At 42.7% G+C, this 13,755-nt stretch overlaps 1 long non-coding RNA gene across 2 annotated transcripts; it reads left to right on the top strand.

The window, feature by feature from the left end:
- Positions 1–6,521: 6,521 nt before the first annotated feature.
- Positions 6,522–9,215, top strand: LOC114774307 (uncharacterized). 2 transcript variants are annotated; one of them, XR_003744788.1, is made up of 3 exons: positions 6,522–6,549; positions 8,042–8,178; positions 9,018–9,215. It is a non-coding gene; the product is annotated as an uncharacterized LOC114774307 (long non-coding RNA). The 2 variants fall into 2 exon arrangements; XR_003744787.1 differs by lacking the exon at positions 9,018–9,215 and adding an exon at positions 8,842–8,947.
- Positions 9,216–13,755: the final 4,540 nt, after the last annotated feature.

Below are 13,755 nucleotides of genomic sequence, written 5' to 3'. Positions count from 1 at the left end.
GACAGAGACAGCGAAAGATGGCACAGTGTGGCGTGAAGAACAGGTGGGGACGCGTCTCCCTTTCACCCCAATAGAAGCATACGCCGCAGATGGAGAGCCAACGGCTAAGGCCAGAAGAAGTATCTCGAGTTGCCTTCAGAGCTTCCTGTGTTTCATCATCTTGACATGCTTCGTAGCATTCAAGAATGGACGATCCAACATGTACAGCAAACCGAGCATGCTCATTGGTTCATGGGCCTCCCTGAACTAATGGCATTTATCGCAATTGTCATCTTGCGGGGGCTTACCAAGGTTCCATTGCTACGTGACTGCTGGTCAGCAAACCTGGGAAACCCACAGATCATTGGAACTATGCCGTGAAACCGCTTCCAAGACATCATGCGACACCTACGCTTTGATGACAGGTCCACCCGCAGTGATCGAGCAAAGACAGACAAGTTTGCTGCAATTTCCAGTGTGGGGATCATTTTTCACCAACTGCATCACGCTACAACCCTGGTCTACATATCACGTTGGTGAACAGCTTTTCCCGTCAAAGACTCGCTGCTGTTTCCTGCAGTATATTGCAACTAAACCTGATAAGTTTGGGATCAAGTTTTGGGTCCAAGTACATTTGCAATGTCCTCCCATATGTTGGCGAGGACCCCAGTCGTCCCAGTGGGGAGAGACTGTCTGAAAACGTAGTGATGAGGCTGATGGAACCATTCCTAGACAGCCAGAAATGTTACCACGGACAATTTCTTCACATCGCTGTCACTTGCGCAAAAACTGCTTCGCCGGAAAACCACCATCCTCGGCACAGTCACAAAGATTGGCCGGGAAATTCCTCAATCCGCCAGACAAACAGATCGCAGTGAATTCACCACTCAGGTATGTTGCAGGTCTTTTGTGGTTTTTAGAAACAACACCTCCAAAAGTGTCATTGTGTGTAAAAGTGCTATGAAAATAACAATTTCTTATTTATTAGGTGTTTTCAACCACTGATGCCACACTGACGGCGTATTCGGCCAAACGGAAGAAGACCGTCTATGTTCTTAGCAGCATGCACAGCGTGGTTCAGACTGATAATACCACCAAAAGGAAGCCAAACACTGTCACCCTTTACAACACCACAAAGTGTGGCGTGGATGTGATGGACCAGATGGTGCGGGAGTACACTGTCCGCAGAGGAACACGCCGCTGGCCAGTTGCCGTGTTCTATAATATGATTGACATGGCAGCATTGAATGCACATGTGCTATATCAAGCATGCACCGGGAAGCAGGAAAGACGGGTGGACTTCCTGGTGGAGCTTGCACGAGAGTTGGCTAGCTCTCATATGGGCGGCGAAGAAGGCAAGAAATGAACAATTGCTTCGGACACAACCCTCCACACCTGGCCCTGGAAAAAGAGCCACGTGCCAGGTCAAACACCAGTGCAAGAACAATCATGCCACTGTGCGATGTGTTCACTGCTACAGATACACATGTGGTAAATGCAGACTGGAGATGCCATGGCAGTGCCAAGATTGTGAGTGATTGCTGAAATGTACTCACTCACTTTTATTATTATTTGTAAATTAATACAAATGGTTGGTTTGTTTTTTTATTTTATTTTGTACAGTTTTTATCAATAAACCTCTTCAACAAAGGAAAAAAACCCTGTGTGTTCATTTCTCCCTAAGATATCAAAGTGAAACACAAGTGTCCTTGGAGTGGCTCAGCATGGCCCCGCCTTGTTTACATAACTAAAGCATCTGTTCACAGGTGATTAAGGAAATTAGTTCAAAGTCTTCCAGACCATCGGCTGTCCTGTGGGTTTTACAGGTAGAAAAGCCAAATGCCTGCTCTCTGGGACTGCTTCAGGTCCGCTTCCTTACCCACCAGGCCCCCACTGCCTCCTATGAACGGTCTTCATGGGGAAAGATGTTGAATTTATAATAATAACTGATCATTTATAATTTACTGAATTTGTCAAGTTAATACATTGAGTTGTTTGCCTGTACATGGCAGTGTAGTTTCTCTGTACGATTTCTGTCATGGAGGAATGTTCTTTTTCCAAGTGAAAAAGAACATTGGACCAAGTGAAAATGATTAAGGAAAGAAGAAAGAGAAGAAATGTAATCACATTTCTTGATTAAAGACAATTTAAATAAAAAAGGAATCTGGTGCGGACATTTTTTTCTTTTGACCAGAAGTTTGCAGTTGTGCTTAACAATGCCACCCATAGATGTTTTTTTCTCTTGTAAGTGAATTAAGAAGTTTAGCACAAGCAAGATTTTTCTAAAGTACAAGGAGATTAGATCATCTGTGGGTGGGTGTGTGTGTGTGTTGCAAGTTGAATTCTTTGAATGTGTGTTAATTTTCTCACCTGATATGTATAAATGGTTCTGGCCCATGCGTGTCTCAGTCTAAACTCCCTCTGCATGATGACAGTGAATTTCAGGAGACGTCCCTGAACACTGCTCCCCCTCACCATATCAGACAACCCAGTGTCTTCTGTGGAGACCTTCAAGTTCCTGGGTACCACCAGCTCCCAGGACCTGAAGTGGGAGACCAACATCTCCTTCATCCTAAAAAGACCCAGCAGAGGATGTACCTGAGACAACTGAGAACATCCAGTCTTCCACTGCTTCCGCTGCTGATCCAGTTCACTGCAGTCAGAGTCCATCCTGGTGCTTCTCCTTCACAGTCTGGTATGAAGCAGCCACTCAACAGCACAGGAACAGGTTGCCTCCATCCAGGACCTGATCCTCTCAAGAACCAGAAAACATGGCAGAAGATCTGCAGACCAGGACCAGTCGACACAGGAACAGTTTTTTTCCCCTCGCCATCACCCTCCTAAACAACTGCGTGTGGTGATTCTCAGTAGGATTCTGTGCAGGGCGTGTTTAATCGATTACACTGCTTATGGTAACGCTGCCTGTTTTAATAGATTGAAGGGCTGTGTGTGATCTGGCCTGCTGAGTTCAGAGCACGTCAGGCAAAGATGCATTAATTAATTTTATTTTTAGTATGAGCGCCACTCATGCTGCTGAGCTGTGTAGTTCATAGAAATTATTTAGTCCAGTTAGTTTGTTGTGCTGGAGTAAAGAAAATGGTCCTTTTACAGCGGAAGCAATCTAAATCCAACCAGGGTAATAACTACCCCAGCCCACTAGGTGTCAGCCTAGCAGGAAGTCACTGTGACACTAGCGAGGAAGAAGGCTTGCAAGCGTGATATCCTGTTTACAGTTTAGCGTTGCATTTATTTAGTTAAAATGCTAATATCATTAACACCAATGATAACTAGCTACAGAAAGCCTGTAGTCAACATTATTGTTTTTTGCCCATTAACCTTCATCAGTTATCCTTAGCCAACCATTCTATGTTAGCAATTGCTAGCTAAAGAGCATAGCCAGTAACTAAATGTTAGAAGACATAGCCCTGCTTCAGAAGCAGGCTAATGTGGTAGCATAAGCATATAGCATTCTAACTTCTTATGCGAGTTACAAGAAACCTGTTGGCCTGTTTTCTATTTTGCTGCTCTGTGCTAGGTGTGTTAACCAATAACCAAAGGCCAAATTAACTAAAAATTTGTCAATGGTTAGTCAATTACCATTTAATAAAAATGACATTTTTCTTCCCTTTTATGTTGGACTGACTAGAGGTTTTGTGATGTTTAATGTGATGTGATATTGGCTTTAATGAACCATTTTCCTGTCCTGCATCTCTGCATCTCGTCTTCTCTCCTTGTCCCTCTCTGGCATTACAAATGCTCATCCAAAGCATCTGACTGTTAGATAAAGCAGAACAACATAACATCAGGACTCATCTTGGCTTTTTTAAACGTGTACACCTTCTTTTGTGTTTTTTGTCTGTTTTTGCTCACTTTACTCCCAGTTATGAGTTATTTTGGTGGTATTTTAAGACAATCGCCCTTCTCTTTTTTAACTTACCTTGCAGCCCACCTCATGAGAAGTGGTGTGAATCTTTTGCAGCGTGCTTTATTTTTTCCTTAAAAAGGGGAGCTGTGTGTAGATTGGGTGCTATATTTACACTTTTTAAAAATGAACTGTCTTAAAATATTTTATGTGATTATTTGCTGATGGTGAATATTCTCTAGCACCACTTTTTGCTTCTTTAGGAGTTTCATGGCTGTCACTCGTACCACCCCAACCCCAGTACCGCTCCAGGTCCACAATGAAGATGGCACTCCATAAAATGGTGGAATAAACAAACACCACATGCAAACTAACACGCTGCTTATTTCCCGTGTGATGTAAGTGATTTTCTGACTGATACTGCCTCAAGCCGAGTAAGTTTGTATATTTCGTACCTGTTCATGTTTGACACCGATGCTCTTTGACCCCTGCGCTCCCAACACTCGTTGCCTTTTCCTGCACCACATACAATCCTCGTTCTCCCAGTACGACCCCTTTTGGCCTGACTCCTCTCCAGCCAGTCTCTCCGCAGTGACGTGTGGCTCCAATAGACCATAGTTTATTTGACAGAGCAGCGTGTTCCACGACTGAAGTATTTAACTTTCTAAATTCTGTCGTTCCTTTGAGTGCTGTATTCAGTTACTTGAACACATGGACTTATTGATGCTGCCTGTTCATGTAGAGTCAGCGATTGAGGTGAAATTAATTCCAGGTTGGATATTCGACCGATATTCATAAATTCACTATAAGCACAAAGACTTCTGTTTTTAACTTTTCAATAGCTTCCACATAAACTGACCCTGTAACCCAAACCAACGTAGAATTGTGCTGCTGCAAGGGACTAATCAGACACACCTAAATTGTAATGGGTTTTCTGCACCACTTATTTTATATTAATAGAATTATAAAAACATTTTATTAATAGCTTCAACACAAAATGATCCTGTGATCCAAAACAAACTGAGGTGTGTCTGACTAGTTTTAAAATTCAGGTAATAAATGATAAATGAATCCTTGATAAAAAATATCATTTAGGAATGGGTGCGGTTTTCGTAACATGAAAAGAATGCGTGATTTATTTGTGAGTTACATCGACCTGATCGACCTGAACTTGCTCAAGGAATTGGGCTGCAAGTTTTGGATATCACGGCATTGCGCCGAGCACTTCCTGACGCTCCTGTATTTGGAACACGGAACACCTCACTCACCACTGTTGTCTTGCCCCAGCCACCTTTCCTGTTGATCACAGTGACCGATCATCTCTGTAGCGCGTGCCTGGTCCGGGTCCAGCTCCACTTCTTCAGACTGATCATCTGGATTGGACACCTCATTGCTCTGGCTGGACTCTTGTATTGCGGAGGAGGGATCAGGCTCTTCATTGTGACCTTTAGTCTGGATACATTTCCCCTCCAGGCCTTACTGTGACATTCTTGTTTCTGCTGGTCTGACCATGTTGTCCCCACAAGCTCCACTTGTGCCGCTGACCTGTCCCTCCTGTGCTAAATTGCCCTTCCCTCTGGTTCTGGCCATCAGCCTTTTCATCTGAGCTTCATACAGCACTTTGGAAACATCCAGCTGGATCTGCCAGCCGCCAAGGCTGATAAAGCGTCTGCAGACATTCAGCGATGTCAGTTCCACAGTGATGAATGTTCCACAGCACCAACTTGTCTTGTCCCCCAAAACCACACGCTGTCCCTGTAGGAATTTTACAGTCAGTTCATTTAGCTGCTTTCCCCAAATCCTGGACCAGGACAGCGAGCTCTACATTGACATTTCTCAAGTCGAAGTCAAAGTAAACCTTACTGTCATTTCCGCTCTATACTGTACAGCATATAGAGATATGACATGATGAGGCCTCCACTTACATTAATGCAGAAAACAAATAGATATAATGGAATAAGAAAATAAATAACTGGAAGTTTTACTGATGCAGCTCTTGTGGAAGAGGTCCTGTAGCAGAGGGTGAGATGTTCCTTGGCAGCCACGCGGAGATACAGTTAGATATACACGGTGAGGATGTGTGGAGGCAGGTTGGCCGCAAAAGTGCAGACACCGTTGGGCTTTTTTGCCGATGGAGGTGGTGCTGGTGGTCCAGGTGAGGTTGTCTAAGATGTGAACTCCCAGGTACTGATTACAGTTTCTACCATGGAACAGTGGACGCTGAGTGGTGTGGGTGGGTAGGGTGGGTTAGTCTTCCTGAGACTGACAGAAATCCAGTATCCAGTTGCAGAGGGAGGTGCTCAGTCCCATCTTGCTGAGTTTCTCAAACAGTTTTGGGGGAATGATGAAGTTGGAGCCCATAGGTCTCTTTAAGGAGGGTCTTTATTTCTTTGTTTTTTACTACTTTAATTTAAATGCAATTATCTTCATTTTTGCTCATCATCTAACAGTCCTTTGTCTACATAGTGAAAGACAACAGACATTTAAAGATAAAATTTTTTTTTCCTTATTTAGATGTTATGTCTTCCACAAACAGGAGACAAGGAAAGCACCAGGTCCAAACTGCATCTCCTCTTCCTCCTTCAAACCTTCTGGATCCAGGTTCGCACATGGACTGTCCTCAGGGATGAGTCTCTCCCCACAGCGCTCCAGGACCGGCTCCAGAACTACTGAAATTGGTTCAGAGGGACATAAAATCAACATTCCAAGTGATAGGGAGTAGCCTCATGTAATGCAAGTAAACAGGAAGTGTTTTTTAAATTGCGTATTAAACACTAGCAAACAGCCACTCTGAAAACAGACTCCACAGGGAGTTGAACCCCGCCCCTGATCATGAAAGGTCAGGTGTGCCACCACCGGAGCCTTTTTTTTTTGGCTTTTTTTGCTACTACTATTAATTATTTAAGTATTTAAGTATGAGGCGCCCCCTAGAACATATTTCAACAAAATAGATGTTTGTATGTGCGAAGTTTGCATGTAGAAGCGTCAGGAATATATGGCGTATGTGCGAGGTTTGTATGTAGATGCGTGAGGAATATATGGCATATGTGCGAGGTTTGTATGTAGATGTGTGAGGAAAGGTAGTGTATGTGCGAGGTTTTCTTGATAAATGACAGAGGGGGCGCCTCATATACAGGCAATGTACAGGTTAAATTAATTCCAAATTGTGTCCAATTCATCTCCAATTGGCCTAGTTGTTTTGTGGGGGAAACCGGAGAACCCGGAGAAAACCCACGCTGGCACGGGGAGATACAGGCAATTCTCCACACAGAAGGAAATTTCCTGGCTGCGAGACAAGGTGCTAACCACAATGTCACCGTGTCGCCCGTTACTAAATACTTACCTTAATACTTACCTGTACTAGTGATCACTATTGGTACTGCTAGTATTACTAATAGTGGTACTAGTAAGGTGGAAGGAGGAAGCACATCTCCGTAGCCAGGTCCCAGATGCCAGGAATGGAGTTCAGCTCCTCGATGACGTCTTCTGGAAGACCAATCTCCTGACTGGCTTCCTGATTGGGTCCCTGTGGACTATGCTGCTGGACTGTCCTCCATCTGGTTTTGAAGTGCAGTTCTTCGCGCCACCTCTCTGTAGTAGGGCTCCTGAAGATGGTGGCGTACCCGAAGAATCCAGCGCTCCTCTTCGCTCTCAGATGTGCTGGTGGAGGGCTGATCAGTGCCGGTGATGGAGGTGACTGGAACCACACTGGGCAGAGGCATGGCAGGACCATCCTGTTGCCTGCTGCATGGAGGCAGGAAGCCCATCTCCACAGCCAGGTCCTGGATGCCAGGAATGGAGCTCAGCTCCATTACAGCGTCCTCAGGAAGTCTGATCTCCTGATTAGCTTCCTGATTGGGTGCCTGTGGAGCATCCTGCACCTGCCGCATACATGGCCTGCTCGACGGCAGAGCTGGAGGGGAGTTGGTGACCCTCACACATGCCCACGGTATACCTGAGTAGTACAGTGACATGAATACATTGAGATTTTTTATTTTGTTTTAATTTACTGACTGTGATACCTTCAAATGGACCATATATGTTTATACTGGATTTACAGTGGGCTACACCTCTGGGTTTTTTAATTTTTCTTTTTATTGATCTTGAGTGATCAAAAACTCACAACAAACCTCTCAGAAATTAGAATCAGAAATCAGTAGAATACTGAAAACACAGTATTATTTCTTAATGTCTTACCAGTGTGACCTGCTACCCTTGGGAGGATCTTGCGCAGTGGCCTCCTGGTGACTGTTGGCTCCTTGGGCTTCTTCCGAGGCCGGCCCATCCTTCTCTTAAAGAAATCTCTCTCTCCGTCTCCTGAAAAGAAAGCTTTACAGGTAATAAATGATGCTAAGCTAAATTATGCTAAGCTAAGCAGAAAATACAAACTAAATTAGTTATCAAGTCTAAACAGTAAAATAATTAATAATAGCAGTAAAACAGAAAAAGTAGTTAGCCTTTAAAAAGGCTTTTGGGGTTAAAAGTTCAATTTTTCTTCTGAAGAAAGCACAGAAGTAGAGAAAAGCAAGAGTCCAGAAATGTCACTTTCTGTCACTTTATGTGTCGCTTAGCAACAGGCTGTTATAACATACCTTCATATGTAACAGCACTGAGCAGCCAATCAAGAGCCACAAATTTAAACAAAACAATTCTTTAAACCTAAACTTTTTTCATAATTGCACCGTTGCCTATCAGAACTGAAAATCAAGATTTTTGGTGTAAATACATGTTTAATATATTTGTGAGTGTAATTATTATTAAATTAATAAAAGTAATTATTTTTTCCAAAAACTTAAACAAGCCTTTAGCAACTGGATTTTATTCATTTTTAATTATTTTTAGAGGTTGCATAGATTCATTCTTGAAATATCATATTTCAATTATCTACTTTTTAGTGTTTAATAGAGGAAAAGTACATCTTTAGGAATTTTTCATTGCAATGATTTCTTCTGTCCACTAGATGGCAGTAAAGATCCCCCTCTCTTTCACTCATTTACAAGGTCAGGTTTTCCCACCGCATCGAGACTGGAGCAGCAGTCACTGATGGCACTGCAGGACCCTCATTTTGTTTCCTTTGTCTGTATTGAAGCCTCATGATGCACACATGACGCCTGACGTGGTGTCACTTTAATCCGGGTTCATATTTCACCACTTTTTATTTGTATATTTATTTCAGAAGCTGTTTCTCTTAGACCTGCTGCAATGGGAAATGGGTGCGGTGCAGTGCAAGATTTACACCAAGTCCCCCGGATTTTTAGTCTTTCCTTTTTCTGATGTCTTCAACCCTGGTGCTGAGGTTCCACACTTGAGTAAGAGACATGCTGAACTGGCCAATATTTTCATGGATTTATTCAAGACACAGACACACATCCTCTTAAATAATGCTGCCAGATGATTTGGGGGAGAATTTTATTAAATAGATTAAGTTCTGTATAATAGGCCAGTTGCAGCAGTTTGAACTACAATCCAGTAGTTTTGCTCTCACCGTGGAAATAGGCAGGATGATCTTCTCAGCCCTCTTCTCTTTTCACTATTGAACCACTAGCACAGGCCATAAGAGCGGATGCACTAATTCCTGGTATTCAGATTAGTGAAAGGATGCCCAAGATATCATTGTAATTGGACGACATATTGTTGTTTCTGTCCCAACCACGAATATTTATCCCTCATTTTACTGAAATCATTTTATTATTTAGTGAGTTCTCTTGATATAAAATCAACCTGACAAAATCAGAGGCTATGCTCTTAAGTCTAGTGACATCCATTCCTGACACATGTAGAAGAAAATTTTCACCACACAAGGAAGGAAGGTGTGGACCGCGGAAGAAGTTTCCAGATGAGTTTATTGAAAAAGAGTTTATTGAAAAAGATCCACCCCCAGACTGTGGATGCACAGTGTGTTTTCAACTTGAACCCCAACATGGCACTTAGTTCATTTGAGGCCTCATTAACAAAATGTCGCTTGAAATAATGCCCCACCAAGGGATAATTTCATTGATTAAAGCCTTTGCTACTGCCCACCCGTGGCACGCTTTGCAGGAAACACCTCCACCCATGTTACACAGCACAGCACATGGTGACACAATGAAATGTGTCCTCTGCTTTGAACCATCACACTTAGTGAGCAATGGGCAGCCATGAAAGGCACCCTGGGAGCAGTGTGTGGGGACGGTGCTTTGCTCAGTTGCACATCAGTGTCACCTTGGCGGTTCAGGATTTGAACTTGCAGCCTTATGATTACGGGGGCCTGTAACTCTGCCTCAGTTAATCACGAGACACAAGCAATTCCCTTTTTAACAGGCATTATGTGCATCTTCAGTATGTCCTGAGAACTAAGATAAATAGACAAAAATTTAAATCAGCAAACATAAAGAAAAATTATAAACACAAAATCCGTACATTATAACAGTGATTAGCACGCTGCTATTCGCTAATGCACTGTTACGTCCTGGTCTAGGTCAGGAACGTGAACAATTAGAAAGAGGGAGGGAAACGCCACTAACGTCATCTTGCTGAGTTTCTCAAACAGTTTTGGGGGGATGATGGTTTTGAATGCTGAACTGGAGCCCATAGGTCTCTTTAAGGAGGGTCTTTATTTCTTTATTTTTAACTACTTTAATTTAAATGCAATTATCTTCATTTTTGCTCATCATCTAACAGTTGTTTGTCCACATAGTGAAAGACAACAGACATTTAAAGATTTCATTTTTTAATTTTTCCTTATTTAGATGTTATGTCTTCCACAAACACGACACAAGGAAAGCACCAGGTCCAGACTGCATCTCCTCTTCCACCTTCAAAACCTTTGCTGACCATCTGGATCCAGGTGTCGCACATGGATCCAGGTGTCGCACATGGACTGTCCTCAGGGATGAGTCCTCTCCCCACAGCGCTCCAGGATTGTCTCCAGAACTCCTGAAACGAGTCAGAGGGACATAAAATCAACATTCCAAGTGAGAAACATTATTACCATTAACTGCTGGTTTTATAGACCACCAACCTGCTTGGGCGAGTGAAGTTTAATGTCACCGTAAAAGAATTTCACAGATACAGGAGACAGTATGAATCGTTTTTGAAGGTAAATCATGCTGGATTAGGGAGTAGCCTCATGTAATGCAAGTAAACAGGAAGTGTTTTTTTAAATTGCGTATTAAACACTAGCAAACAGCCACTCTGAAAACAGACTCCACAGGGAGTTGAACCCCGCCCTGATCATGAAGGTCAGGGTGTGCCACCACCAGAGCCTTTTTTTTTTGGCTTTTTTTTGCTACTACTTATTAATTATTTAAGTATTTAAGTATGAGGCGCCCCCTAGAACATATTTCAACAAAATAGATGTTTGTATGTGCGAAGTTTGCATGTAGAAGCGTCAGGAATATATGGCGTATGTGTGAGGTTTGCATGTAGAAGCGTGAGGAATATATGGCGTATGTGCTGAGGTTTGTATGTAGATGTGTAGAGGAAAGGTAGTGTATGTGCGAGGTTTTCTTGATAAATGACAGAGGGGGGCGTCTCATATACAGGCAATTTACAGGTTAAATTAATTCCAATTGTGTCCAATTCATCTCCAATTGGCCTAGTTGTTTTGTGGGGGAAACCGGAGAACCCGGAGAAACCCACGCTGGCAAGGGGAGATACAGGCAATTCTCCACACAGAAGGAAATTTCCTTGCTGCGAGACAAGGTGCTAACCACAATGTCACCGTGTCGCCCGTTACTAAATACTTACCTTAATACTTACCTGTACTAGTGATCACTATTGGTACTGCTAGTGTTACTAATAGTGGGTACTAGTAAGGTGGAAGGAGGAAGCACATCTCCGTAGCCAGGTCCCAGATGCCAGGAATGGAGTTCAGCTCCTCGATGACGTCTTCTGGAAGATCAATCTCCTGACTGGCTTCCTGATTGGGTCCCTGTGGACTGTCTGCTGCTGGACTGTCCTCCATCTGGTTCTGAGTGCAGTTCTTCGCGCCACCTCTCTGTAGTAGGGCTCCTGAAGATGGTGGCGTACCCGAAGAATCCAGCGCTCCTCTTCGCTCTCAGATGTGCTGGTGGAGGGCTGATGAGCGCCGGGTGACGGAGGTGACTGGAACCACACTGGGCAGAGGTGTGGCAAGACCATCCTGTTGCCTGCTGCATGGAGGCAGGAAGCCCATCTCCACAGCCAGGTCCAGATGCCAGGAATGGAGCTCAGCTCCATTACAGCGTCCTCAGGAAGTCTGATCTCCTGATTAGCTTCCTGATTGGGTGCCTGTGGAGCATCCTGCACCTGCCGCATACAGGGCCTGCTCCACGGCAGAGCTGGAGGGGAGTTGGTGACCCTCACACATGCCAACGGTATACCTGAGTAGTACAGTGACATGAATACATTGAGATTTTTTTTTTTTAATTTACTGACTGTGATACCTTAAATTGACCATATATGTTTATACTGGATTTACAGTGGGCTTACACCTCTGGGTTTTTAATTTTTAATTTTTTTTTTATCTTTTTATTGATCTTGAGTGATCAAAAACTCACAACAAACTCTCAGAAATTAGAACATAAGAAATCAGTAGAATACTGAAAACACTGTATTATTTCTTAATGTCTTACCAGTGTGACCTGCTACCCTTGGGAGGATCTTGCGCAGTGGCCTCCTGGTGACTGTTGGCTCCTTGGGCTTCTTTCCGAGGCCGGCCCATCCTTCTCTTAAGAAATCTCTCTCTCTGTCTCCTGAAAGAAAGCTTTACAGGTAATAAATGATGCTAAGCTAAATGGTGCTAAGCTAATCTCTCAACCAGAAACTACAAACTAAATTAGTTATAAAGTCTAAACAGTAAAAACAATTAATAATAGCACTAAAACAGTAAAAGTATTTAGCCTTTAAAAAGGCTTTTGGGGTGAAAAATTAAATTTTTCGTCTGAAGAAAGCAAGAGTACAGAAAAGCAAGAGTCCAGAAAATGTCACTTTCTGTCACTTTCTGTGTCGCTTAGCAACAGTCTGTTATAAACATACCTTCATATGTAGCAGCTCTGAGCAGCAATCAGGAGCCACATATTTAAACAAACGTTTCTTTAAACATAAACTTTTTTTCATATTTGCACCTTTGCCTATACATGTTTGATATATTTGTGAGTAAAATTATTATTAAATTAATAAAAAGTAATTATTTTGCCAAAAACTTAAACAAGCCTTAGCAACTCAATTTATTCATTTTAATTATTTTTAGAGGTTGCATAGATTCATTCTTGAAATATCATCTGTCAATTATCTACCTTTTAATGTTTAATAGAGGGAAAGTACAAACTTTAAGAATTCTTCATTGCAATGATTCCTTCTGTCCACTAGAAGGCAGTAAAGATCCCCCCTCTTTTTCACTCATTTACAAGGTCAGGTTTTCCCACCGACATCGAGACTGGAACTGATTGCACTGCAGGACCCTCATTTTGTTTTGTTTTGTCTGTATTGAAGCCTCATGATGCACACATGACCCTGATGTGGTGTCACTTTAATCCGGGTTCATATTTCACCATTTTTATTTGCATATTTATTTCAGAAGAATTTTTAAGAATTTATTTCCCCTTAGAGACCTGCTGCTTTGGGAAATGGGTGCGGTGCGTTGCGGTGCGGTGCTGTGTGGTGCTGTGCGGTGCAAGATTTACACCAAGTCCCTGGATTTTCAGTCTGTCCTTTTCTGATGTCTTCAACCCTGGTGCTGAGGTTCCCCACTTGAGTTAGAGACATGCTGAACTGGCCAATATTTTCATGGATATATTCAAGACACAGACACAGATCCTCTTAAAAAACGCTGCCAGATCAGAAAAATGGACTTGGTTGAAAATATACAACATACAAGACAATGATAAATGATCTTGGGAGGCTAGATTTGTGTTTTTAATGTCTACACCTTCTTTCTTTTCTTTTTTTTTTGT

This window comes from Denticeps clupeoides, unplaced genomic scaffold (assembly GCF_900700375.1).
Source record: "Denticeps clupeoides unplaced genomic scaffold, fDenClu1.1, whole genome shotgun sequence".
Taxonomy (NCBI): Eukaryota; Metazoa; Chordata; class Actinopteri; order Clupeiformes; family Denticipitidae; genus Denticeps; species Denticeps clupeoides.
This window is presented reverse-complemented; position numbering and strand designations above follow the sequence as displayed.